General features: G+C 40.3%; 1 long non-coding RNA gene across 8 annotated transcripts in view; it reads right to left on the reverse strand.

Moving 5' to 3' along the window:
• The window catches only part of LOC129124146 (uncharacterized), a 130,192-nt gene extending 121,155 nt beyond the window's left edge, over positions 1-9,037 (reverse strand). For all 8 annotated transcript variants that reach the window (XR_013183673.1, XR_013183668.1, XR_013183671.1 and 5 more), the window contains exon 1: positions 8,758-9,037. This is a non-coding gene — a long non-coding RNA (uncharacterized LOC129124146). The remainder of the gene's footprint in view (positions 1-8,757) is intronic.
• Between the last annotated feature and the right edge of the window lie 18,503 nt (positions 9,038-27,540).

Raw genomic sequence — 27,540 nt, forward strand, 5'->3', positions numbered from 1 at the left:
AGTAGTAGTAGTCAAAACTTCTGCAGTTATTTACTGTATTTATTGACTCACAGTTCATAACAGGTAAATTTATGCTAATGAGAGAAAAACCTTTGCTCCATCTGACACATCAACAGCCCTACAGTGCACCAGCAGTACCTCAATAGCAGGTTTCTCTCTATTGGGGAAATATTCTCACTCTCTGTAACCATGTCCACATCTAGCACCAAGACAGCTGCCTATGGCCCACCACTGCCACATCTCCAATACATTTGTGATGCCCAATCTGAAAAGACAGATTTTTTATTTTCTCTAAAGGGTCACCTTGACAGATTACTGTATCAATCCAATAGAGTACTGAAAGTACACACTTATTACTACCATTTTACAAATAGTGTATCAGACTCCTTAAGGTTTTTTACTGTAGCAAATAATACTACTGGTTGCAATTAAATTTTCAGCTTTCAGCCAAAATTAGGAACTGTGAAAACACTGGTTCTGATTGCAAGATTTTCCTATTTTCAAAAGGAAGGAACAGCACTGCTATCATCACTTTAGATATTCTTCACATTTCTTAAGCTTCTGCCTTGTTATTAAATAATTACTCATACTTATTGCTATATTTGAGAAATGGTTACGATTTTTTTTCCTGAATTAAAATGATTAAATTAGAATAATAAATGAAATTATGCTCTGGAGCAGGGAAAGGGAAGGACAATTTAGAGATAAAATTCTCATCTTTTCTAGCATCCTTTTGAATGTCCCAGATAAAAACCCCAACTTTTCTTAGGTCTTAATTCAGGCAGGCTCTAAACATGTGCCACATAATAGTCCCGCTGTCCTGGAGAAGTGAAGCTCTCAGAGGTCAGCAGAGCTCCCATGTGCCCAGAGCCATCTAATTTGCTGCCCGTCTTGCTAGATCAGGAACTGATATGATGTCTGAAATATTCTGTCTGCATTTGCATCTACTGCTGGTGCTAAATGATGCACCTGTGTGATGGCTGAGGCTATTACTGAGTCGTGCCTGTACAACACCACAATCCCGTGCATGTGGTCAGAGGGATGTTTACAGGTCCTGGAGCACAGATGTTCCTCTGTATCCATGGCTGCTTGTACAGATGTGTGCTTCCTTCCACCAAAATCTGCAAAACACATCTGAGCTGATGACATTCTCAAACAATTTCTGAAAGTCCATTTTGACTACTAGGAGCACAGCAATCTCCCAAAAGTCCTAGTGCAAGCACATACTCAAAACATTACCAATTTCATACTGCCTTGTAAAATTCAATTTCTTTCCTTAGAGGTAGCAAAGTTTCTTTTATAAACAGATCAGAAATTCCATGATCACTCAGTGCAAATCTTTTTGTTGTGTCAAATTTGTTTAAAAGCAGCTTCTGGGGACAACACTTGGATCTACACTAATTCTAGCAAAATTAGTATAGTACATCCCCATCCCACCAGAAAACTGGCAGAAGTCATGTAGCTAACATTACACTGGTGTTAGACTGTGTATCCACAAAAGCTGTTTTAATTTACCTGAACTGATTTGAAGTAAACTGATGCAATTTCCAAGTGTTGATTGCTCTGATGGAAAGAAGGGATGTTTAAGGGGAAGGGAAAATGGGCCACTGACTTCACAGACCACTGATTTTGCAGCACACTTTCTTCACTACTGTTTGTGTTTGACTGTTATGCTGCATATTTTTAACACAAGTGCAGAAATATAGAAAATAATGAGATTTTTGGCTGTTCTAGTGCAGTATTCAGCCACATAGCCATCCAGATTCTTGGGGAGGAAAGCAGCTGTGGCCTAACTGGGTGTCACTGACCTTCAAGGACTGACTTTAAAGATTTCATCCTCATCTCTTTTTCAGAGAACAGCCCCCTCTCCTTTGCTTGCTGTGGCAAAGGTGTTAGACAGGCTGTAACAGACCCACAGCCTCCCAGCACTTCACAGCTCTCACTGTACTGCACACTGAGACTACCCAGGATTTTGGAGACATGAGCTGGTGAGCTCAGACCCCACTACTTCAAAAAAGACCCCCAGGCACTAGAACTAAAGGAGAATAGCACTTCACATGAATTGAAGCACAGCTGACTTTCCACACAGGGAAGAGCAAAATTATTTTTTAAAAAGTTAACTGAACTTTTTGAACATCACCAACGGTTCATCTTTGAGATCACACTGAGCTCCCTGTGAAGATCTGGGCAGCCTCATATCCTGGCTGGCAGTGTTGCAGTGAGTCATTACTAAGCAGATAATGATCCAAAAGGGGGAGTGAACCTCTCCTGTGCTGACGAAAGGACGCGTGTTGGGATGTCAGACGTAGGTGCTACACGTCAGGCCTGTCTGAGCCTGCAGCTCCAGAGGCAGATACACCATGGCCTTACTGAGCCCTCGGAGCAAACACCACAAACTGCTCACTGCCTTCCCTGTGTGCCCCAAAGCTGATGTGTGAAGGACACTTCTTGTCAAATGAGAGGGGGAAGCAAACCTCTACAAATATCAGAGGACTCGTCTCTCCTCAGGTCTGCAACCTTTCACTGAAGGGAGGCTAAAAATCAGCATTCCAGAAGATTAAAGCTGCAGGGTTCCTCTGTTACCTCCTCCTTGAGGAACCAATCATATCAAATTTACACATTGATTAACCAACTCAAATATTGCATGGGTAGCCTGTGAAGCTCTGATAAAGGCATCCACCAGGCAGACACAAGGCAGCCAAATGAAGTTACAGAACTTCTCTAGTGAATGATTTCTCTCTGTGATTAGATTGATTAATGTGCTGGTAAGCATTTGTTTTGTTAAGTACAAACTGCAACAAACTGTTGATATGTCTGCAGGATGTGTATTCACAGTGCTACTGAATGGGTTTTGAAGCTCATTTGTGAAGTTGTCAGGCTCAATACAGATAAACAATGCGTTTGATATTGTCTTTGTGGGGAGAGATTTGCAAATTACATTGTTCATCCATCTCTGAAGGGAAGAAGCATTTATTGTCTAAGAAGAGTGAACTTGTTAGATGACGTGTTTTGAAGATCAAGTGCAAGTGCACAATATTTTTCTCTAGTGAATGTTGAAATTGCTTCCTCTGCTCTGGGAAAAATAAGTAAATATTTCTCTAAAATAGCAAGAAGAAGCTCCTTATGATCACACAGTTTACATGAGCCCTGTATGTTCACACTTCTTTCTGTCTCACTCTGCTCACAAGGTTGTAGTTTACTCCTTAAATTCTTCAGAACATCAAGATGCAATTTATTGCTGTTTAAATTGCACGTGACAGTTCAAACAATGTCCCCACACTTTACTAGAATTGCCATAACATATTAAACCCAAGTATCTAACTTGATCCTGTAATGAAACACCTAAAATTTATGAGATCAGTTCATATTATTTTCTTTGCTCTTTTGTAGATCAGTTCATATTATTTTCTTTGCTCTTTTCATGTATGACATGAACAGAGATACACAGTGCTAAGGAACTCACTGTCACCTTCCTTTCAGTTTGTTCAACTCTTCAGAAATTCAGATACTGTCATTTGTCATCACTGATATTGTTATTCTACTGATAGCATATTTAAGGCTGGATAGGGACTTCAGAAAGTCATTTTGACTGTGTACATGTCCTGTGCACCTGGAATCACCTCCCCTTTTCCCAACTATTTTACTTGGTCTGATCAAAGGTGTTATCCATCCCTAAACTCCTTGTTTCTCTGATACCCTTAGACTAAGAGTATGACATAAATGTAGCCCTAGAGATAATTTCACTTTCAAAGCTTGTACTCAAATACCTAAGCTTTTAATGGTGCAATAGACCACCTCACAGACATCTCCCAGAAGAATATTATTTGAAGAACATCTTAAAAAACATCTGCAAAAATACATTCCTTATTTGTCAGTGGTGAGATGAGATACATGTGAGAACTACCAGCAAATTAACAAATTCCATGGTCCAACATCTCTTGTCATAGTCCCATCACACAGTACATGGACATGGTCTGTCCACAGGTGCAAAGTTGCACTGGTGCCACTACTGAGCTTACTCACTATCTTAATTTCTGAACAACTCAGCAAAATGGCATTTTTTCCTCAAAATGTACATGCAACTAATACCAGTCATGCAGAAATCAATGCCGAAGAAGACATAACATCATAGAGATTTATCAGCTGTGTTTGTAGTTCACATTCTCCTTGTAGAAAGAGCTGACCTTATATATAAAGGAAAATAATTGAGGTCATGCACATCACAGACAACAGCAATAAAGCTTTTCCTGCCTGTTTGCTCTCTGTGTCATTATTAGAGTATTTGCAAATAGCTATGAAATTCTAGCACCTTGAGTTACTCAATGAACCTGCAGAGACATTAGTGGTGGAGTCACATCACCTAACTTGAAGTCCATAATTCAGTCAGATAATCTCAGTTATCCCTTTAAAATCACAGGCTTCTCTGCAGAATAAAGCAAGGCACTGATGTCCTGCTGCATAGGGTCAGCCAGAAACTTCTCTGCTCTGACTGTAAAGGAGATATAAAGTGACTAAGCCAGCTGAGAGAGGTGCCTAAAGCTGAGGTATAAATACCTCCCCTAGGATGGGTATTTTTAGAAATGGGTTGCTAGAACTATTAATTCTAAAAATAAAAATTACTGCTTTACAGTTCATATTGCTACTTGCTATATAGTTTATAAGATATTTCTGCTTTGACCCTCAGGTTTTACTGGAGGTTGCTTTATTTTCCTACAGGTAAGAATTTTCTCCTTCCTAAGTCTGTCCCAAATTTTTCTGCAAATTAAGATGAAGAGCTCTTGAGCTGCAGAAATAAATATTGGGTAGAAGAAATTCAAAGGACCTTGTATAGTTTGCAAAGAAAGAAATTTACATCTCCTTACACCAGCCAGCACTGAAGAAAACCTTCTCAGAGAGAAACAAATCTTGAGTGATGCAGACTAGAACAGAGACACCTCTGTGTAATGCACAGGTTCACTGACATGCACTGCAGCAGGGATGTGTCAGAGGAAATCCATAAGAAAAGAGTGCTTTTTCCTCTGCCTGTTTCCATTCAAGTCGTGAGATTGTGGGGACCAGGATGTGGAAGGGAGGAAATACTGTTATTCCACATTACAGACACAAAGCCAAGTGAAAAATCCACATTACAGGCAGCACTACACCTTGGAGACAGAAGCTCTTGGCTCTAATTATTGGATCGCTCTCCTCTGGATTCTCCTGGACCTCCATCTGCCCTTGCACAGTCACACTCAATAAATAGCACACACTAAAACAACCTGTACAAGGCAGGCCTTACAGCCTTTGCTTTCTCTGCAGAGAGAATGACCCTAAAAACAGCAAAAAAAGAAATGTGCCAGGCCTGCTTCTACCCTGGCTGAAATGGAATGGTAAAGCAGGGAAGCATTCCTACATGTAGTTGAAGGAGCCCAGGGGATTACTGTGCCTTCTAAACAACACCCCTGGCAATTTCTCAAGCACAGTGAGCATGACCACTACTCAGAGCTTTGTGCATAAGCCCACACCAAGAATGAGTTGGTCGTGTTTCTGACATGACTGGTGCTTTGGAGGGATCCTTGAATACAGCTATGTCTCTTGTTGCTTAATGAGGGCTTTGAAAAATTGCTCATCTTGGCCAGCACAAAAACAAGCATTCATGGAATGGAAACCTTCCCCCTTTAACTGAAAAGCTCTATGTAAGCAAAAGGTTGCTTCGTGTTTGACACTGTTTAGCAAAGCGTGGCAATGAGTGAAGTCTCCTGCCCCTTTACAGAGCTTGGTATTTAGATGCATTCTCTTTTGTGCTAAAAATAACAAAGGCAGTATTTGGAAGAAATCAGAATAGATGAGCTGATACATTATTGATAGAAGTTTCAAGCAGCCTGTCACTCTGTTTTGTTGTGTGGTTGAAGCTCAATTTTTAATGAAGCAACCTATGAAAATCTGATGGGGTGAAAAACATGACCTCTAAATGATACTGTACACAGAAGTTCCCATCAGATAGCTGAACTTCCCTCTTTCACATCCCATCAGAGATTTACCTCAACTTGACCCTATGGTTTACAGGCAAGAGAGACAATACCCTGACTCAGACAGGAAAGGTGGCATTAGAGGGGTGCACAACTCTGAAAGAGAACTAAACAAACTGGCCTTTTCTCCTATTGTGAGGAGCTTCCATCATGTGCATACTGACTAATGCTCCATCCTGCTAGAAACACACCTCCAATTTGTTGAGAACATGTTTAGTAAAACATTGTTTGTACAGAAAAATCCATGGGAATCACACCATTAAGTGCACCAGGAGCAGAACAGCACGACAAGGAGGTACACTGAATACCCAGAAAATACAAGCAGAAACAGGTTTAAAAACATATAAGCATAGGATTAACAGAAGCCAGTCCTGGAGCATTTTTTCTTTATGATGCAAGGATGGAGAATTTAGACAATTGGGGTTTTTTTGTAAGGAGTTAAGTCTTCTGTCTAAAATAACTATTCTACTATCATTTTGACTTATTCCTTATTCCCTACAGTTGTGATAACATCCTCAAATGGCAATCAGAGAAACTGCTCTTCCATCTTCTAGACCCATTTTCTAAAATCTAGAAATAAAGCACATATAAATAATCCTCTTTCATTCAATTACCTCCTAATCTGATAACAAACCAATATGTGTTTCTGATTACCAAAAATCTAATACTTCCACTATGAATACTGGCTAATTTACAGTTGCTGCCCTGTACACAAAATGTAATCTACTGGCCTGGAGTAAAGTTAAATTGATGATAAAAATATTATATTCATGGGGTTATATTCAAGGGTTTACTACTCAGAATAAGGAAAGAATTAATGGAAAATGCTTTCATAAAATTAATTATAAGATGTGATCATATATCAGGGAGATAGGTATGAATGACTCAGTAACACAGCATGTAAAAAAAGAGAAGCTCAACATACTTCACAGAGAATACTAACTCATAAATACAAAACTTCATAGCTTAGTAAAAGTTAAATTTTTCCCTGGCCTTCATGAATCAACTTTGATGAAAGCAGTGGAATCACATCTGCAGATTCCAAGAGGGAACTGGCTGTATAGGGCTCTCTACCTGCCCAGGTAAACCGTCCTTATTCAGTTCATATTCTCAGAGATGTCATTGATAGGTGCAAAATCACCAATCTGTCTACAATGAGTTTTCTAGTTCTTGAATCAGCAATTTTTAATTCTTTAACATATGTTTTTATATTTCTAAATGATACTATATGTTTCTGCATTGTACCAATATTCAGAGAAAATTTAGATATACTATAGAGCATTCACTGGCACTTCATAAGTGAAACTGTTAAGGTACAATACAAACATAACTATAACCCTCCCATATTATAACTCATGAATGTGAAAAGGTATTCCTAACATATTACTCAAAGAGCATCACTTGTTATCACTAATCACTTCACAACAGAGTATAATCACTTTCACAATGGAAGAACAAGGAAAAGGGGAAAAGAGCGAAAGAAAAGAAGTAGAACAATACTTGTCAAGAAGAATGTCAAAATTAGAACCTTGATCTCCTCTGAGTTACACTACCAAAAATCCACCAAGAGCAGAAAGAATTTTGCTAAGTGTTGCATTCAGAAATCACCTGGCTCTCCAAAGTGACCTACATTCAAGTCATGCTTAATCACAAGACCCCTCTTCTTGCCAGACTTCTGAACTCAGCTCCAGCAGGATATCTTTTCTTTCTCCAATTTGTTTTAACCACTATACTTATGTGCCTCTTGGACTGAGATTCACAGCCAACTCTTTTTAAATATTAAGCACCAAATTAAACCTCTTGTTTTGCTTCCTAGCAGAATGGAAGACTGACCTTGTGATTAAAAGGGCTGGACTAGGATTCAAAACTCTGGTTTAATTCCTCACTTCAGCAGAGGATCCTTGTATGACTTCATACAAATCACTTACTAAATCTCTCTCCACTTCAATTTCTTGTCATAAAATAGGGATAAATGACTATATTATCCCTGTGGCCATGCCATGAAGATTTGCACAGCCTTTAGCTGCCCAGTGCAATGGTATGTCAAAGACAGCAGCAGACTGCAACCATGACATAAATTCCCTTCGTGGAAATTGTCCCACATACCTTGCTAGAAAGCTTAGGCCTGCTACAAAATCAGTTAATATGATTCTCTTCAACCAGAATGAGAGCACATTTACAAAATGTGAGCTGAAGGAAGGCCCTCAAGCCTACTGGAGCAGGCAGAGCAAGATGTGCCACGAACACACGACCATTCCCTCTCAGCCACTGGTGGTGTCATTGCTGTCACCAATCCTAGCAACAGCGCCCTACTACAAATGTTTTGCTTGTAGCAAGGGACCCCACTATTTGATACAACCTACATTAGAGTGTTACAGCAGCACAAGTTGGCTCAAGCCTGAAATAAATCTGACCAGAAATGGCCCCAAAGGGACAATCTGTACCCTGCACAAAGCATGCTGCAAGACCTGCTGCCTGTGTCCTCTGTGACTGGCACAGGGCTGGTGTCCCAGGACACTGTGGGGTGGCATGGACAACTAAACATGAGCGAAGGTGAACAATGCTGCTCCACAAACCTGGGGTCTGGGATTCCCTCCCCCTCCCCTGATGCTTTTAGGGGGTTAACTTTCTCACAATCAGATATTGGGACAATCTAGAGTTTCAGGCCCACAGCCTGTCCAGCAGTTTGAAGCGAGGGAGTTAAGCATGATGCCCCTGATAATTCGTGTGTTTCTCATGCAGTTCTGTTTACCTCAGAGAATAGCTCAGATTCATGTGGTGGCTCATCTGTTTGTTTCCCAGGAGTGTCCTCCTCATCAGGTACAAATGACTTGTTGTTTCCCCGTCCTGTCTGCCTCCTTGGTGACGGATAGATGAGACCCGTTCCCTGTGCTCTGGGACTCTAATGTGATCTGGGTCGCGCTTGTGGCAGGCGGGGGTGGCGCGGGGGGAGACGAGTGCAGGGAAGGGGCAGTTAACACTATGAGAGCTAAAATAGGGGGAGAGGAGTGCAGGGAAGGGGCAGTTAACACTATGAGAGCTAAAATAAGGGGAGAGGAGAGCAGGGAAGGGGCAGTTAACACTATGAGAGCTAAAATAAGGGGAGAGGAGTGCAGGGAAGGGGCAGTTAACACTATGAGAGCTAAAATCGGGGGAGAGGAGAGCAGGGAAGGGGCAGTTAACACTATGAGAGCTAAAATCGGGGGAGAGGAGAGCAGGGAAGGGGCAGTTAACACTATGAGAGCTAAAATCGGGGGAGAGGGGTGCAGGGAAGGGGCAGTTAACACTATGAGAGCTAAAATCGGGGGAGAGGGGTGCAGGGAAGGGGCAGTTAACACTATGAGAGCTAAAATAAAGGGAGAGGAGAGCAGGGAAGGGGCAGTTAACACTATGAGAGCTAAAATTGGGGGAGAGGAGCGCAGGGAAGGGGCAGTTAACGCTATGAGAGCTAAAATCTCTTTTTAGCTGAGCACGTTTTTGTGCATTTCCAACCTAGCCACAATTTGCTGCCAGCTGCTTCACCAGCCCCGACCCAGGGGAACAATGGCTCAGGAGCAACGCTGGCAGAAAAGGCAGGTCTAAAAATAGATCTTTGGAGGGCTAAAATCAGAGGGGCAACATTTTGAGAAAGCATTATTTGACTGGGTTTACTGGCAGGTATATTTTGTGCAGAGTGCAAAGTCACCATGTTTTTGCCTTAGTCTCTTTGAGTGCTCCCTGAAGGTCCAATTCTACCCTCACTGAGAGGCAAATGGAAAGTCACCAATCCGTTCCTTTTACTTATTTACCTTTACAGTTGCAACTTATAGCCCAACTCACAATCCACTGTTTTGCTGGCTGCCTGCCTGATGACACAAGATGCAATTGTATTTATAAAACCAGCCTACACTCCTTTCATTTTTTCTTAGAAGCTCATTTTTACAGGCAGACTTAATTTGGCAGTTACACTTCAGCAGGGATCACATGCACATTTTTTCTTTTGATTCACATAGTTTCAGATGCCCTGCACTCCATTCAAATTCAACTCCACGCACAGTGAAGCCAAGTTGCACCAGCACTATGACTGAAATCATACATTTCTGGGAACATCACAGTTTCAACAGAAAACCTTAAACTGACCCCATTTCTGTCAAATCTGGCTAGAGAGTCATCAAAAAAGTTCACAAAGTCCTTAACAAAACCTAAGTAAAAGCTCAGTCTCAGCTCTTAATGATATCCACATGAGTTGTGTTGCTGACAGCAGAGGCAGCAGGATTGGGATCCCAGTTAATTAACCTCCACATTTTACACTGTGCACAGAAAACATTTCACACAATTCCACTTGTCTCAATCAACTGGCTCACTTAATAAAAACAGGCCTGGGAACATGCTCCCACTGGATTTGGGGCAGCATCTTTGGCTTGCTTGCATTCTCTACATTCTCTGGTAGGAAATCCTGTTGATTTCATTTTCATCTTTCTCTCTCTCAACTTGAAAATAGAATCTATGATTTTCCATCATTTCCACTTAGATAGAAATATGTTGTGAAAGGTAATTTTATTGCTGAAAAATAATCTTCCTAATGTCAGCCATTATTTCAGTCTCAGTGTGACAACTAGGGTAAGTGTTGGAAATCACTGTATGTTTCAGCTAAAGTATCTTGACAACACAAACGAAGAAGAAAAGGTAGTCTTTTTGTTAATGAAAACTGCACTGTTATTTTGGTCTATAATGGAGAGATTCATGTAAATGATTGCCTGTCTTTTATACTAAAGTAAAATAGCAAAAAAAACCCCACAAACCAGCAGGCAGGAATAGTGGTTTCTTTCCTTCCTCCTTGAATTTGCTCTTATATTTACTGTAATGAACCCTTTCACAACATATTACCTCTGATATAATGTTCATGGTTGTCTTAGTAAAATAAATCAAAATCCATCACCAGATTGAGGCTACCAGCTTTGCAAAAACTGTAGGGAAACTGTAGCCATGCACTTTTTAAAGTAAACATTATCCTATTTATAGATCTATAGGCATGTAGTATGTAATATTATACAGTAAAACTATCCCAACCCATATCTCTGCAATTAACACAACCACCTGTATGTCAAGTAAGAGTGGAGGATTCCTTCCTTTGGGGATTGAGGGACAGATGATATCTCCTACTGCTCTCATCCCTCAGGGCTCTTCCACAATGCTACATTTCTCCCCTTTCTCCACTACACCTGCAGACAAAAGATCTGTCCTACTATGTCAGAGTGCAAAATTCAAGTTCAGAGACAGGGAGAAAGAAAAGTGTCAATAAAGTTGCATTATTTATGTTTTTTTGCCCAACTTGAAAGTTGAAAAAGGAGAGAATTTAAAATTTTTCATAGTTTCCTCCTCTTTCATACCTAATGAATGAGAACATTGTTATTAACTCCATAAACAGGCTTTCAATTAGCTTAGCAGCTTAGCAGCAATCAGGTCTGCAAAGTCCAAGTAGCAGAGAGGGCTGAGAGAGAACTGAAACTACAGTGGGCAAAGCAAAACCCAGCAGCATCTTCAGCAAAGATGCTTCAGTATCTCAGAGCTTTGATGACTTCCTGTGTCAATTACTGTTCTTAGAAATTTTTTCACATCTTAAAATTCTCCTTTTAAAATTCTAGGTCATCAGATCTGCCCTTTGCAATCATATTACAGTCTCTTAAATTTATGCTTTGCATTCAACAGAGAATTTCTGATGAAGTTTTTCAGCTTGATTTTCCAACTATCCAGAAACTCCAGTTAGTGCTTAAGCAGATGGAATATATGAAATTTTGCTTCTTGGATTTATAGATTGAGATGATGCATGCTGGTACTGCATTTGGGCAAAGCTTACTCACACAAGGAGTCTTTTCTAATGGAAATAGCTTCATTTAAGGGGGAGTGAGCAAGGAATTTGCCGAATTGGATGAGAATTCCCTGAATCTATTCCTGGTGCAGATCTAACTTTCTTTTCACTGCCTGATGAAGAAAAACAAGTAAAAACAAATTAAGAAACACTTCTAGAATTTTAAGAGAATGAGGGACACAAATTGACAGACGGCAGTGACTCATTGCATCGCAGTTCTGTAGAACAGCAAGAAGTCCCTGGGCTCTTGATTTCAGGAAAGTGATCCTGAACTTCCTGCTGGGGAAAAGATGGAGCAAAGCCACTCTGGCTTGGCTTCCTACCTAACAGTACTGCCATGTATATATATATATATATCTATATATATATCTACACATATATCTACACACACATAAAAGTTGCCTATGAAAAGCACAGTGTAGGACAATGAAAATACAGGAATTCTGTATAAAGAGTTTGGACCAAGTCTGTGGCAGCTTGTTAATGAAAGAAAAGCTGTCTTTCACTTTGCTGAAAGACACCATTTTGTTGCTGGGGCAGTGAAAGACACTGGGAAGGGTCACCTGGTGAGGGAGAGAAACTAAGATTTGTGCACTGATTCTTCTTAAGTTGCTTCTAGGGTTTTCCTTCTTACATGCAAAACAAAAGCAAAACATTTGAAAAAAGTTGTGCAAAAATTTGGAAGCATTTCCCATGTCAAACAGTGCCACAGGGAGAGGGTCCCTTGTGCCTTACCAAGAGGTTTTCCCATTAAATTTTACTGCAGCAGTGTTAGGCAATAGACAGGGACCTTGTTAGCCTTTACCTGCTCTGCAGTCTTTTACCTGTCAAAGTCTTGAAAAATAAATTCATTTTTCTATGGTAATATTAAAAGCAAAGACAGCCCCTTCCTTCAAATGACTGCCCTTCCCAACTGAAGAAAGACAAAAAGCCTGGCAGTACTGAATGCTGCTCCTCTTGCACAGAAATGAAGAAGTCTTCCATAAGCTGCCAGAGTCTGCTGATGTCCAGGAGAGCTCCTAAGGCCCTGAAAGTAAAAGTTGGAATCTCTACCTCTGCCCAAACATGTACATGGTTTCTGAGCTCAGGAGTGGTCTAGCAGGGAATTTCCCAAAGTAAGAAGTTATAGCAGAGACAGGTAAAGATCCACAGTTTGCCTCAGGCTATTTTCCAGCACCAACAGACTGCATCTGTAGGGGCACGTATCTGAACTGGGGGAGCCTTCTCAGCAAGAATGTAACGAGCCACAGGAAACCTCCTCTGGAAAGGGACATTCACAGAGGCCTGAGCCACCCCACCATGAACACATCCAGGTCCCATCAACCTGCCCATCCTCCACAGACGGCCTGAGCTCCTGCCAGGAATGCAGACCTGCTGGGCACTGGCTGCTTGCACACACACACAGATGCCCACTGGGACTCTCAACACAGGGAAATGGAACTCACATTGATTCTCTGCCATTTAACCCAAGCACACAGCAGGAAGGAAATTAAATTTGTTATTTCCAGTCCTTCAGACCTCCTGTCCCTAGGCAGCATCCCTGTTCTTGTGCCACAGGTGCTCCTTCCCTTTCTCCTCTCTGAGCAGCTTTTTGCTCTCACTGGTGGTTGCAGGCCAAGGAATCAGCCTCAGAGGGTGAGGCAATTCCATTTTCCCACTAATTCTTTGGCAGCAGTAGTTTTAGGGCACAAGTACTTTGGAGCAGACCCACAAACAAAATATTAGAGCTACAGACAGAGCAACATTGGCCTGTGCTTGTCCACACAACACATTTTCCTTGCTGGGGGAGAGGGAAGAGCGTGGTGTTAGTCTGTGAAACAAGACTTGCATGCAACATACAGCAATAGAGTAAAAAGTCTGAATTTTCCCCAGAGTCAATTTACCAGCAGTTCCAACTCAAAGGCAGAGAGCAGGTGGTGAGCAGCCCACACAGAGGAACATGGGCAGCATGTGCCACACCACTGCTACCCTGTGCAAATCAAGTGCTCCCCTCATAGAAACAAACACCCACGTCCTGTCCTCTGTGCCACTGGGGGTATGGTGGGAAAATGGGCCAGGAAAATACATTCACAGAATCATAATGTGGTTTAGGTTGGAAAGGATCTCAAAGATCATCTCGTTCCAAGCACATACAGGGAGATAGTTGTTCTTACTGCACCATTTGAGGAAAAAGTAAATACATTTTCTAAAGCAAAAGACATCTCTCTAGATGCCTACAGAAGCTGAGGCCTGACCTTGATGCACTGTTACCTGTGACTAATGTTAACTGGAACAAACAACCTCACTTATACTGCTAGTGAAATATGCAAAAAGGATCAATTATTTTTCACACAAAATTGTGGCAGAAATTTAAAGATGAATTTGCTCTTAATTTCTATTAATAGCAAGAAACAGGTTTAGGTGACCCGGTCATTCTTGGGAATTGATTTTAAACCTCATGCTCAGACACTTCTGTGAGGCAAACATTAAACCAGCATGGGAAAGGGCTGATATATTTTCTACAGAAAAGTCTTTAAGTACTTAAGCCAGAAGTAGAAAAAGCTTTCCAAAAAAATATTCACTTTTGGGATTAAGTGGTATTTCTTGAGGTTCACACTTTAGTCAGGACTATAGTACCAGCAATCAGAACAATTCTGTATAAATTGAAAAGACCTAGAAATTTAAGGACAAGTCTTAGCTTTCACATAAAGTTAGATAAGGAAGAAGAGCAAAGGCCTCAGTATCTTTGAAATTTCATGGGTATTATGCACCCAACATCACACTCTGAAATGTCTTAATTTTCTTTTCAGCTTCTGGGGATTTTTTTTAATATGTTTTGAGAAACAACAGCCTTGTTTACAAATCCTACCAGAGATGGTGCTTGCTTCATATTAGGAGTGCAGCAAAACCTCCAGCACCACTCTGCCAGCCTGGGACAAAAATCTAGTTCTGCTCAAGACCTCTGCACTCAGGGGAGGCTCCTCCAGAGCACAGGAGGCAGCAGAGCACAGCAGACTGTACAGAGAACTGATCCCAGGCTCTGACACCCTGTCACCTCCTGGCATCCTCCTGCTTATGGCAGCAATGCTTTTCTCAGCAGCCACTCTACCAGGACTCACCAAGAATAAAACAAAATTTATCCTAAATATGATGGTTCAAACCCAAAACCTAAATATGATGGTCCAAAAGAGTTTGGAAACCCTTTTTAGGGAGAAAAAAGGGGAGGTTTAAGAACAAAGGATTACCATTCATTACTTGTTTATATAAAATGTAATCTCATGCAGTTCATACTCATCCATATACAACAGAATGTAATTGTAGGGAGCAACTGTCTTATTTTCTTATGCAGCATGTTCATTTGTGAGTGGATAATGGAATAGCAATGGATTGGCTGGGCTTGGTAATAGAATGCTTTGCAGGTATGGCAAAAAAACTAAAACACAGCCATGGCCAAGCTGAGTTTGCTGTTCCTCAGAACAAAACCTTTACTAGCTATTCAGGAGGATATTTGTCCAGCATGCAGGGCAGTGATTTGGGATGGGAACACCTGTATGTTACTGCAGTCTTATTCATCAAAAAGTTTGCAATTTGGTCATGGATGATGTATGACCAAGAAAATTAGCTAGTTTTCTCATTATCATACAGAAGCTTGCCTAATTGGGAAAACTTTTGGTCTCTTCAGAATCTTGACAATGAATGTCTTTTTAAAAAGAGAGAGAGAGAAAAAGAGGGATTTTGCCCATTTTTTTCAGAATCAGAACAAAAATCAGAACTTTATTTGTAGGAAAAATAAAGCTAAAAGTCTTGAAGGAAGGAATTTTGACATTCTTTTTAGAAAGTCTACTTCTGAGGAAGAAAATCCTACTTTTCAAATCTATACTTAAATGTAAAAAAGGACTGTTGCCTAAAAGTAGCCATTTTCCTACTTTCTCATGCTAATGTCCTGTTTATAACTGACACCTTTACTACCTACCACTATATCAATTTCACTTCCCCAGAGAAAGAAAAACCAGATCCTGTGACTAGTGTACTGGATTGATAATCTAGCCTAATGCTGACAGATAAATGCACTAATTTTCTTCTGTGGTTGGCTCCACATTGCAGAGTAAATCTGCTTCTAACAACTGTCTCAATAGGCTCTGTAACCTGTCCAAGAGATGATGTCAAGTGCTACAAGGGCCTAGGGCTAGTATGGCAGGTAAGAGTTACCACTGGGATAAAGTTACAGGTGAGGTTTTGAATGAGAGGGTTATTTTAAATGAAAGCCTGACTGGAAATACAGATTGCTTTTTTTAAAAAGTCAAAAGAGTAAAGGAATAAAGAGTAACTTTTATAATTTTGGGGGAGCTACATCTTTTGTATGAAAATCAGCATGTTCTTAACTAAGGTGTTGTGATATCCAGGAAACACAAGGAGTTATTTCTCAGGGTAGTGCTACATGGGAAAATGATGGCTTTGCCCTGTGTTTGCTGGATTTGGTGGTAGCACAGAGTCTGTGGAGCACTGGGACCGTTTGTAACTCGGGAGCAGAATTCAAGCCTGAGCAGCATTCCCTGAGCACAGGAGGGTACTGGAGGATACTGGTGCCTGCTCCCACCTCCTGTGTTACCAAAAGCCTCTGTGCAGGCAGGTACCAGGGCTGACTCCAGGACTGTGCACTCAGGCAATGATGACTGTGTTGAAGGCTCACTGGACATGCAAGCTACAGATGTTGGAAGGAGACAGGACTTGCCTAATTGGGTTATTTTAAGGTTTAATTCCAATGATGGGGAAAATGCAAAACAATTAACTTTTTTTTCTTTTCATTTCATGTCAAATATTTGGATAATTTCTAAGAATTTCAGCAGCAATGGCAGAGCCAGGAGGGTCTCAGTGTTGCTTTGCTCTTATTGGTTTTCTTGTTGAATTCCAGTATCACTGTGCTGGTTGCTACCAATTTATAGCACTTCGATGTTCATTTATCATTTTGACCAAAAGAGTAACTTTGGTGGGCATTTATTGATTCCCTCTTTGGAAGAGATCACAAGAAATAGCTTTTTAAATAAAAAGGGTCTTTGGGTTACATGGATAACCCTGGCACTGAGGGATATGTCTCTTACTCTGCTCTCATGTCTAATATGTTCAATCAGCTCCCACTCCCCTAACCTGAAACAAAAATAAAACCTCATTTTAATCACATCTTTTTCTCCTGATTTTCACTCTCCACCTCCTGACCTTTCCATGTGAAGAGGATCACGCAGAACATTTCAGCTTTTCTTAGGCTAACTTTTGCTCACTTTGAATAGCACTTATATAGGTCAATAGCATCACTTCCCCTTTCGCCCCCCTCCCCATCACAGAAGAAATACAGGATCTAACCTCTTTAATGCATCAGTTAACAGGATGACTTTTTGTTTGTTTATGGCACAGGAAGTTTGATATTTAAATGAAACTAAATATTCAAGAGAGAAACTAACTTTATAGATTCTGCTTTTTTTTTTTTCATATTTGTACAGCAGCAAGCACATCTGGCTCTGAATGAGGCTCCTTAGTGCTATTTCAATATGACTAACAGTAACAGCAGGAGTACTCAAACCACAAACTACAGCATTAACAATGGTGGATCTATTCTCATTACAGAATATATGAAAAAAATACGCTGTTTTAATAGTGTGTACTATGGCATGCACAAAATCCCCTGTACATTGTAGGCAAACTATAGTTCACTGATTTCATTGCTACAGAAAAATGCCAAAAACCAGCCAATCCCTGAATGAAGCAGGTCACTGATTTGGTCATATTCCAATATGTTATTGTTATGGTCACAAAGAGATTATAAAATGTGAGTAGGAGGACACAGAGAGAAACTAGTGTTTGACAGCAACAAAGGTATAGATGTTTTGTGCACTTTCTGAAATTTTCTACAATTAGCATAGATTTCCCTTCTTTTTCTCTTTTTTCTTTTTTTTCTTTTCCTGAACATTTCTGAATGCCCCTGTTTTCTGAGGAAAGGAAGCTAAAAGTTTCAGTAACATTTCAGGCTGACTGTTTATCTTTTAATTGTGTATGACTATTCAGTGAACCCAATCCTGCTCCTGTGGAAGTCTAATGAGAACTTGGGTACTAAATTCCCTGGGAACTGGATGAAGCCTCCAACTACTGACTTTGTAAGGCTTCAGCCATGCAAAACCCTCCTGGCACAAGTAACTCAGAAGAGCAAAAATAAAAATTCTGCTTCTTTGAAATGTTTAACCACAGCTCATTTGTTAATACAGTAGTTGAAAGGTGAAAAAACTCCCGCTGGTTCTAAAAAGTACGGAAAAACGTATTATTTTTTGGAGTGTGACGCCTTCTCTAGATGTTAGCTTTGGAAATATTTAGACATAAATCAATTTCGTCCCAAAATAGAGTCCAAAAGAAAGCACGGTCAGGAAGTGGAACAAAGTCGTGCATTGTGCTCGGGCACGCTGGTGGGGCTGTGTCACTAGAGGGCACTACCACATCGTCCCCAAAGGCTCGGGACAAAGGACGCGGTGCCCGGCTGCTTAACTCGCACACTCCGCTTCGGGGTTTGAGAAACACATTTTAATCACATCGCAGAAATTATTGATTTTTTTAATAGTAGTGGGACTTCAATAATCGGCCGCGTTATTAGACAGTTAGTGCATGGAGCTTTCACACCATAAAGTTCTGACTCTCTGGGCTGCAGGGCTCGTTAAAAATAGTCTGCACTGAGTTAGCAGTTCTCATCAAAACAATTCAAGGAGGCTGTATTTGGGAATTACGCTGCTGAATTAGCACAACAAATAAGGAATAATATGGGGCATAAGGCAAAGGAAACTTACACTTGGGCTGCTTCCTTTCTTTATATTCAGTGCTGCTCACAGGCACACTGCCCAAATGAGTTTGGGGGAAGAGCTGAAACTGGGAATCACAGGGGGAAATAGAGAGAGAAACAGAAGGGAACTCTGGTTTTCACTCAAATAAATACTATTTGCAACAACTTGTAATAATTGCCTAACTGCATTTATTAAAATAAATGTGCCTCACCGAAAAGAAGGGTCAAAACATTTAAACATTCCAAGTTTAGACATTTTTAAAATGCATTTTTAAAGTATTTTCTTTGATGGTTATGCAATGCTTGTTTCACTCAGTGTTAGAGGATAAATACAAATGAAGGTTTTCTTTCAATGGTTCTGGCTGAGAGAGAGCACAGAGGTCGCTTTCAAGGTGACTAGATTTTTGTTTGAAATGGTGTTTCCCTGTTTCTCAAGAAACTCTGCTTTGTAGTCCATTGCTATGCACCTGAAAACTTCCCATTGACTTCCAGGGGAAATTTGGCTGCTCAGGAATGTGGGATTGGGCTCTGGAATGGCAATCGCATACAGAGAACTTAACAATGCACAAAAATTTAACCCTTCAATGGAACCACTCACAAGCTTAAAGCTGTTCATGCATATATTACCCTGCTTCATATACAAGACAGCCAGCAATGCATTTGCTATATTAGAAGATTATAAGGAAAAAAACCCAGTGAGAAGGTTTGGGGTTTTTTTGAAAACATGTGGTTCATCCAAACATCTAGCTTCTTAAAGCTTCATCTGATCTAAATCCGATTTCTGAAAGCTCTTGAAACTTGGCATCTAGTTCAGGGCACAATCCAACGCCCTTTAACCAGATAAGAATTCAGCCATTTATAATTACAGTTAGAGGCAAGCCCGTGGTTATAAAAAGACCCACTAAATTCCTTCACTGTGCTTGGAGCTCTGCAAGTGAGCACTTCATTATTGAAATGCTATTGCTAAATTGAATTTTAAAATCAGTTTATTGGAAGTTTTAAACGTGACCTGCTTTATGGCATCCATCAGGTAAAATGGTCACCTAGTAAAAGGGATTTTTTTAAATGAGGCTGGGAAGAAAGCAGAGATGTTTCTGACTTGGAGGCCTCCTATGTCAGATCCCAATGGGCACCAACAGAAGTCACTTGTGAGCTGTAGACAGAATGGCACCAAAGCAGGGTGAGTGGGTATCTGTGAGGCCAGAATGTCTGAACTCTATCAAGTGCTGCTGAGCAAAACAGCTTCAAGGCCACATGTGGAATTATGAAGAGAGTCCTGCAGCTGAGAGGGGATCCTGTGGCTCATGGGATGAGCACCAAACTCCAAATTATCTCAATCTGTCTCTTCATTAAAGGAGCAATAAGAGACCCTATGGCTATGAAGAAAGTGCAGCTGGGGTAATATTAAAAAAAGAAGCCAAGTCCTAAGGTTTTGACAATTGTGTGTTTTCCTATTATGAGTTTTGGAAACCTAGTTCTGTGCAGACAAGCCTGGGAAGGGATGAGTGAGCAGAATGCAATGTCTTTCCTAATATAAACAGATTATTTTGCATTATCGCAGATTTAGGAATGTAAAATGTTCACTCTGTAGCTAGTTAAAGGCTTACCATAATTGCTTTCCTACTGCTATTGCTCCAGGATTCTCTGTCTTGTCTGACTGCTGGATGTTGCTTGGTTTCCAGACTCTGTTTGCAGGGATTTCTGGAGAACGAAAAGGAGATCTGAGGACAGACCTCCATAGCTGCTGCCACAGATATTCATTGAACATTCTGTTCAACAGCTCATAACTCACTTAATCCAGGCTGAGAACACGCCTTAGAAACACAGAATCCAAAACATGAAAGGGAACCTTTGCCTACTCCCTTTCCAGGTGAGCAGCTGTTTGGGCAGCACAAAAATATGAGACAGGGAAAAACCTAGCCAGGCTGAAGTCAGCAGCAAAACATGCCAGAAGATTTGGAGTTTCACCCCAGACAATACCAGCTGAGCACTAAAAATTGAGTAAATTCCCTTTGCCTGAGCCTGCATCTCCAAACAGAGGCCACAACCACAGCGACTGAGCATTCAGCTGGGGCCAATATGTTTCTGGAATAAGTAACCAAACAACTATTTGTTATGTTGAAGTGAGAAACTCTGCAATCTGAAGCAAAACTCTCGCTTCAAGCAACCCAAGCATTTTGCATGGCAAGACAGATGTAGGTACCAATTCAATACAAGATCAACCCCAAAAAACAGAATCCAAGCACTCCCAAAATTTGGACAAGAATTCTAGTTCGGGCTTGCAAGCAGGTCTGCATGTTCAAATGGATAGTCAAAGACAACCAGGCTTCTTTTGTCAGAGAACCACTTTCTTAACTCTGCCAGCAGTGCTTCAGACTGTCTGACATTTCGTGTGGTATCTTTTTTTTTTTTTTTAACGGAATTAAAAGGAAAAGAAAAAATCCTTAACCTAATATCTTTAGAGCTTTTGTTTTGGTTTTGCAACTTTTCTGTTTCTGAAAAGAGCACCAAGTAATCTGTTGACAAGAGAAGGAAAAATATATTTAAGTAAGGAAAAACATGCTGCTACAGTAAAACTGTGTCAGATTCTATTAATTCAGTTTTTCATTGTCTGATATTTCCAGTCACAGTGGGCTTTTTGGTAGACCTCTGAGCTCTGTTTTCTAACAGAGGCATAGCACAGGGCCTGTCAGGAAGAGGCAGTGCTCTCATTGTTATACACCTCAAAGAGACAATATAATCCTCATGCCTTCAGAAGGGCCAGGACTGAACCCCAAAACAACAGCCCTGTCTTCCTTTAAAAGGGTGAGCAAAGCTCAGTCAAAGCCTTGTTAGTGCATGCCTATGAATGATTCCCTCATCAAGTGGCCGATCACACTACATTAATATCGTGGGCACATTCTGCTTTGTTAGCAAACCTGAATTCCACTGCGGCACTAATGAAGGACCAGTCCTCATGTAAGACATGATATCTTCAGGATGTGTCTATTCTGCTATGAAATTATTTTCTTTTGTGAAGAGTATTATGAGATTACTAACTGGAAAATATTTAAACACAACACAAGGGGGAAAATGTCTCTTTTGGGGAAGTTGCATGAACACACAGTAATGTAATTCCAATAACAGCAAATGTATCTAGTCAATATTAAGCAACTGTTCTTAGTGTGTGAGCCAGGGAAGCACTGGGCTTTTTACACGGCACTCCTACAGAATTTGGTTCTTTATTTGTAGAAATTGAAGCAAGACGAAGCTTTGGCAGATCCTTGTTCTACCCAGAGTGTTTTTCGAAGTCCACCTAAGTGGCATCATGGTTTCCTTCTTGGATTAGGTGAAATTGGATCCTTACCAGCCCAATATTGAATTTCACAGGTAGCAAAACCAAGAATAACAAGAGGTTCCTTGATATTAATTTGGAAGTATACCATGAAGCTGAGGCCAGCCTGGGACCGATCAGGCAGAACAGGGGATTGCTGCACACAGCAATACTGCACTTCAAGGAAACACATTTTGCCTAGTCTCTCCTCCCTCTGCTTGCATCACAACTGAGCACAAAATTCCAAAATATGCAGGAAAAGAAATCAAGTTATAGCCAGATGTGTTGCACTGAATTAAACACAGTGAACCATAAAACACATTTCCTGGTTAACTTCTGTTTCAGCCTCAATAATATCCATCTACTTGGAGGAACATTTCTCTGAGATTGAGTCTCCTTTAATAACAATGGAAGTAGTGGAATAAATTATAAAGACTGTGCGCAGTGAAAAAATGCTGATTCTAATTTGTATCTGTGTCTCAGAAAAACCTGTACCTTTATTTAAAATTTCAGACCAAAAAGAATTCCACTCTGAATGCCACAAGTTTAAAACGTGTAACTGGTATCAATCAACACATTCAGTCCTAATGCCCTTTGCCTGACTGTTTTGCACAAACACACCAAGTTCATCCAAAACAAAACTGATTCCAAAATTGATCCAAACCCTTCTGAAATAATCAGAATTTTTTCCATAAATTTCAAAGGGTTTTCAGTCTGGTCCATTAAACAAGCCATTAATCAAAAGGGAAGGCTGATTTAGCATGCAGTTAAGGATTTGATAACCTGTACACAAACCCCAGGATTTTCTAAAGTCTTCAGTGCTGTCCAAGTTCTTCTCCCATTTAGGTCAGCAGAAGTCCTAACATTAAGTGTTTTTAAAAATTCCTCTGTCCTGCTTAAATTTAGACACATTAATCTAGTTCCAAAAGAAGACTATGCATCTCATACAGAGCCTGATCCTTTCCAATTTACACAGGAGTAACATCATATGCTTACCAGTCTTGGTGGGATTCCTCAGTGCCCACTTCCACAATATCAAGAATAATTTATAGAAAACCATATCAAGATCTGTTATTCTTCACAGGATGCTTGCATATAATCTTCCTCACTGAGTCTGTAATATTCCTTGCTTGGGTGCTTTGGGATCATTATACTCTAAGTCACTTCTTTTTCCTTTATTATTTTATCATTACGTGAAGTAAAACTCAATTTTAAATAAGCTTGTGTATTCCACTTCACCAGTGCTGACAGACAAAATGTCACATAATGCTACTTTTTTGTTAAGAAGTTACTATTCTCTCTCAGTTGCATAATCCTAACACAAAGTAGAGAGTATTTGAGGGTTTGTTTAAAATTATTCACTTTCATTATACTGCTACAAGTGGTGCTGACAGCAAAACCACTTGCTTGCCTAAAATAAAATGAAACATAAAGGATTTATTTTCTTGCATATGATCAGTTGTGCAGGCTACTTTACTGCATTTGTTAGTTTTACAGAAGTAATCTCACCACCTCAAATTTCATTTAATTTCTACCAACTAAACATCAAGCTGTCAAAATTATTGCATAAATTTTTTTAAATTTTCATGTAATAGTAGACAGTTCTCTCTCCTGTTCATTACTGATGTTATGATGAGTAAATTCTGCCTCAAAGAAGAAATTTATTTTCTTTCTCCTTACTAATAATCTGTAGGAATTCAACAAGCAGAATATAGTAGATGAGGGAAATAACCAGAAGAAATCCTTCCAAAATTTTATAGTTCTAATTAAAGAGAAAAGGTGCTCAAGTATTTATCATTTAGAAAGAATGTTTACTTCAGCAACCTTGAAATAAAATAAAAACCCTTAGCCCTGTGCTCTTCCTGAGGTTGTTAATCCTGCTTCTGCCACCACACCAGTCAAACAGGAAGAGATCAACACACTGCAATGAAGGGGACAGTATGTAAGCAATTTTTGAGATGTCGTGGATGCAGGTCCAGCTGCTCAGCCATCGTGCTTGTTAGCATTTGGCCTTTTGCCATCATCTGACAGCCAAGCAGAAAGTAAACCATAAGGGTTAAATCACATCTACTTATAGACCAAATTTGCTGGCCCAAGGCACACTGCAATGGTGGCCAAGAAAAGCAGGAGCACGGGGAATTTTAGCCTTTGCCATAACACTTGCAGCAGGAAGAGGCCAAGCCAATCACGAGGTAATTCCCCTTAACTGTGTGTCCAGTAAATTTCTCATGAAACCCAGACTACTTCTTTTGCAGTGCCACTTTCTTTGATATATGGAAGGATTTAAATTTTATTAAAAATGTTTTGCAGAGATAAATTCCGTCAGTCAATCCAACAGCTCTCCCTTGGTGAAAACCTACTCTCTACGTCTCAAAAGCTGGCTTTTGCAAAGTGAGCACACTTTTAACAATAAAACCTGAGCTAGTGATAGCACACACATTTATATCTATTACCTCCTGCATAGGGCATTGGGCTTACTTAATTATTTACCAGGCTTTTTTTTTTTTTATGTGTCATTTGAAAATCTGAACAAAATATTTCAATGGACAAAGATCACCGGGAGAAATTTCCAGCTCCAGACTAGATGACTGTGGGCTTTGGTATCACAGAAAGCTCTGTGGTAACATTAGTAGAGGCAGGAGACTTTAGCCACTCTCCTGCTGATTTCCTATGCTGTACACAGAAAACCCTCTGAACTGATAAAAAGGGGTGTTATTTTCTATCAGAAAGCATCTGATCAGAAAAATAAAAGATCTTACCCTGTGCACACTGTTTCATACAGCACCTGAACTGGCACTCTCTGCAACCCCTCCTGCAGATTCAGAACAGCACTGCTATGATTTTTTTCTACTATTTCGCATAAAGATGTGAAGCAAAACTAGAGTACTGTTCAGTTTAGGACTAGAGGAAAATGTTTCTTGATCAGGCTCCTCTACTTTTCCAGATACTTGATTATATAAGACTATTAAATAGAGAAAGAACATTCAGTTTACAATCACAGTCCCAGGTTACAGTAGGAGGAGTAGTAATACAGACATCTGATACCAAGGAAGGTACACACAGGTAACAAGAAGATGTGCTCTTGTGCTTACATGTCCCTTCATCACTTATTGAAGAACACTCACAGATCACATTGGCTTCTTGTTAACACCAACAGCCAGTAAGTTCTCTGAGCCTCACCCTTTCCTCTGCCTCTGGCACACAGTGAGGCAGACAGGCACAGATACAAACTAATGGTTGATTTTTAGAGCTGAGCAGCAAGTGTCTGCTCTGTGGCCAAGAAATGGATCTGAGTTAACGCTGCAGTAATTGAAAATCCCATAAATGAGGCAAGTGACTTCTTTCTCTGCACAGCCAGCTCTGCAACTGAAGAGCTGGTCATGGGATGGAGGAGAGGCTGTTTTCTTCCTGGCCTTGCCTGAGGAGATCTATATCTTCCAGCAAACCACAGTCATTTGGGTGACACCTTTCTTGCAGAAATAGAAAGAGAGTCCAAATGACTCCAGGAACCAATGAAACCAGAAAAGCTGAAGAGTGGGCATTAAAAACAGCACAGTGACTTTTCTGTAGTAACAGCCAGCTATGTCAAGGAGTGGTAAAGCATCAAGAGATTCTGTAGGACCAGAGAGGCTGGAGAGTCAGCATTGATTGAAAAAACACACATGGGACTGCTAAACCAATTAATTTGTTGGAAACACTCATTTGTTGTTCAAAAGTACACACCACACTAGATATGAAGCACTATTACTGTAACTGAAAAATACTATCCCATTACTTTATTTCACTATTAAAAACCTAAAATCTTTTACTCCCAAATAATTCAGAGAATAGAGTATAAGTAAATCTTAACTGATAGATTAGGAATGTTTTCATGGACGTAAAGATGTGACAGATATTAGTGAATTAAAGGCAACAATATTCAGGCTCTTGGAAAACCCATTTTCTAAGTATCCACAGGGTCCAGAATCACTGGGACGTAAGAGATTAATATGTAGAAGAAACAGAGCTGCATTTAATCCTCACATCTGTGACAGGTGGAGATCGTGAGAGGAATGCTCTTATAAATAAAAGGGACCCATGTTGTTAAGCTTCTCTTCTCACTCCAGGCCAGGTAAATCTCACAAGAGAAATGCATGTTCTGAAAGTGCTGGAGATTATATAAAGAACCAGAGAAAATGCAAAAGCTACATTGACCCAAAAAGACACAGAGGCAGCAAACAGCACTAATATTTCTGTGGATGCAAAGCCCAAGGCAACTTGTCCTCTCATTATAACTGAGTGGGATTGGTTCATACAAACTCTGGATGTTCATGTACAAAGAAGTTATTGCACGACCTCTGATTCATGGTAACTGTCTGTGCATTTGCTCTAAGCTGGTGGCTCAGGTAACTGGAATTAGCTAATTCCTCTCTTTCACTCAGAGCAGAGGGCTAAGCCAGCATGAATTAGTTCACATTTTTCAAGGGCTAAAACATGCATGGAAGATTGAGGCAGATCAGTTGATGTGCAGGAAATGATTACCACATATAAGCTTTCACTTGTGTTTATGTTTTGGGTTCCTCTTTATTACTGACTCGGGGGTACTTTTATCTGCATCTTTAGACATGTTCAAAAGGACTCCTTGACACACATACTGGAAAGGAATAATCATGGCTGATAGATGCTAGAACTCTTTTTTATAGCCATAACACACACACTGAGCAAGATACCTTGCCTTTTAAGCAATAAAGGTGAATAACTACATACTCAGCTTCTGCTGTCACCTGGGGTGCTCATCATCTGGGCTTCTCCCTGATTGTGGTCAGCTCTGCTTCACTTCTGGAGTTTGAATTCTGAATTCACTGGGTTGATCAAACTTCACCTAACCGTGCCAGACCATCTCTCCACTTCTCATCAGTTTCTCCTGTTCCTCCAAGTGAGACACTTCAATGCTGCCTCAAATCAGACTGATTTCCAGTGCCACTTACACAGGACATAGCTGGCAACCACCTGCCTGTGCTGAGTCTTTTGGTTGGTGTCTGACAGACATTGCATGCGGGGAATTATGTTGTGCTCCAGCTTGAGAGATAGATCCTACCTGCAGGACCCTGCCACCACTGAAGGTTTCATTAGCTCTGAATCATCAGAATAATATTGCTCCATGAAGAAATTTCTAAAAACAGAAGTTCAGAATTTAAGAATGTGCTCTCCAGGCTGACATTATCATTCAAATATCATTCCTTGTGATATTTTTCATTTGAAAACCTAAATGTACTATATAAAGCTGGGGAGACTGAGACAAAAAAGAAGGAACCTGTTTCACGATTGCACAGAAGGACTGAAGAAAATCCAGAAACAGAAAGCTCAAACCTTGCACTTTCACATTCAGAGTTACTCTGACAGGTCCTGCCTACGTACCAACAAAATTATTATCTAAAATTATTTGCAACTCAGCAGCATGTGGCCCTAAGTGAATAAATTGATCATAGTGAAGCTTAAAGACACATGCATTCACTCTTTTTCCTACAGAAAATGATCTATGAATTTGAGTTGCAACTTGTTCCTTCCAAATTTCTATGCCTGAAGAAACATTCATATG

The sequence above is a fragment of the Agelaius phoeniceus genome, chromosome 10 (assembly GCF_051311805.1).
Source record: "Agelaius phoeniceus isolate bAgePho1 chromosome 10, bAgePho1.hap1, whole genome shotgun sequence".
NCBI classification, from domain to species: domain Eukaryota; kingdom Metazoa; phylum Chordata; class Aves; order Passeriformes; family Icteridae; genus Agelaius; species Agelaius phoeniceus.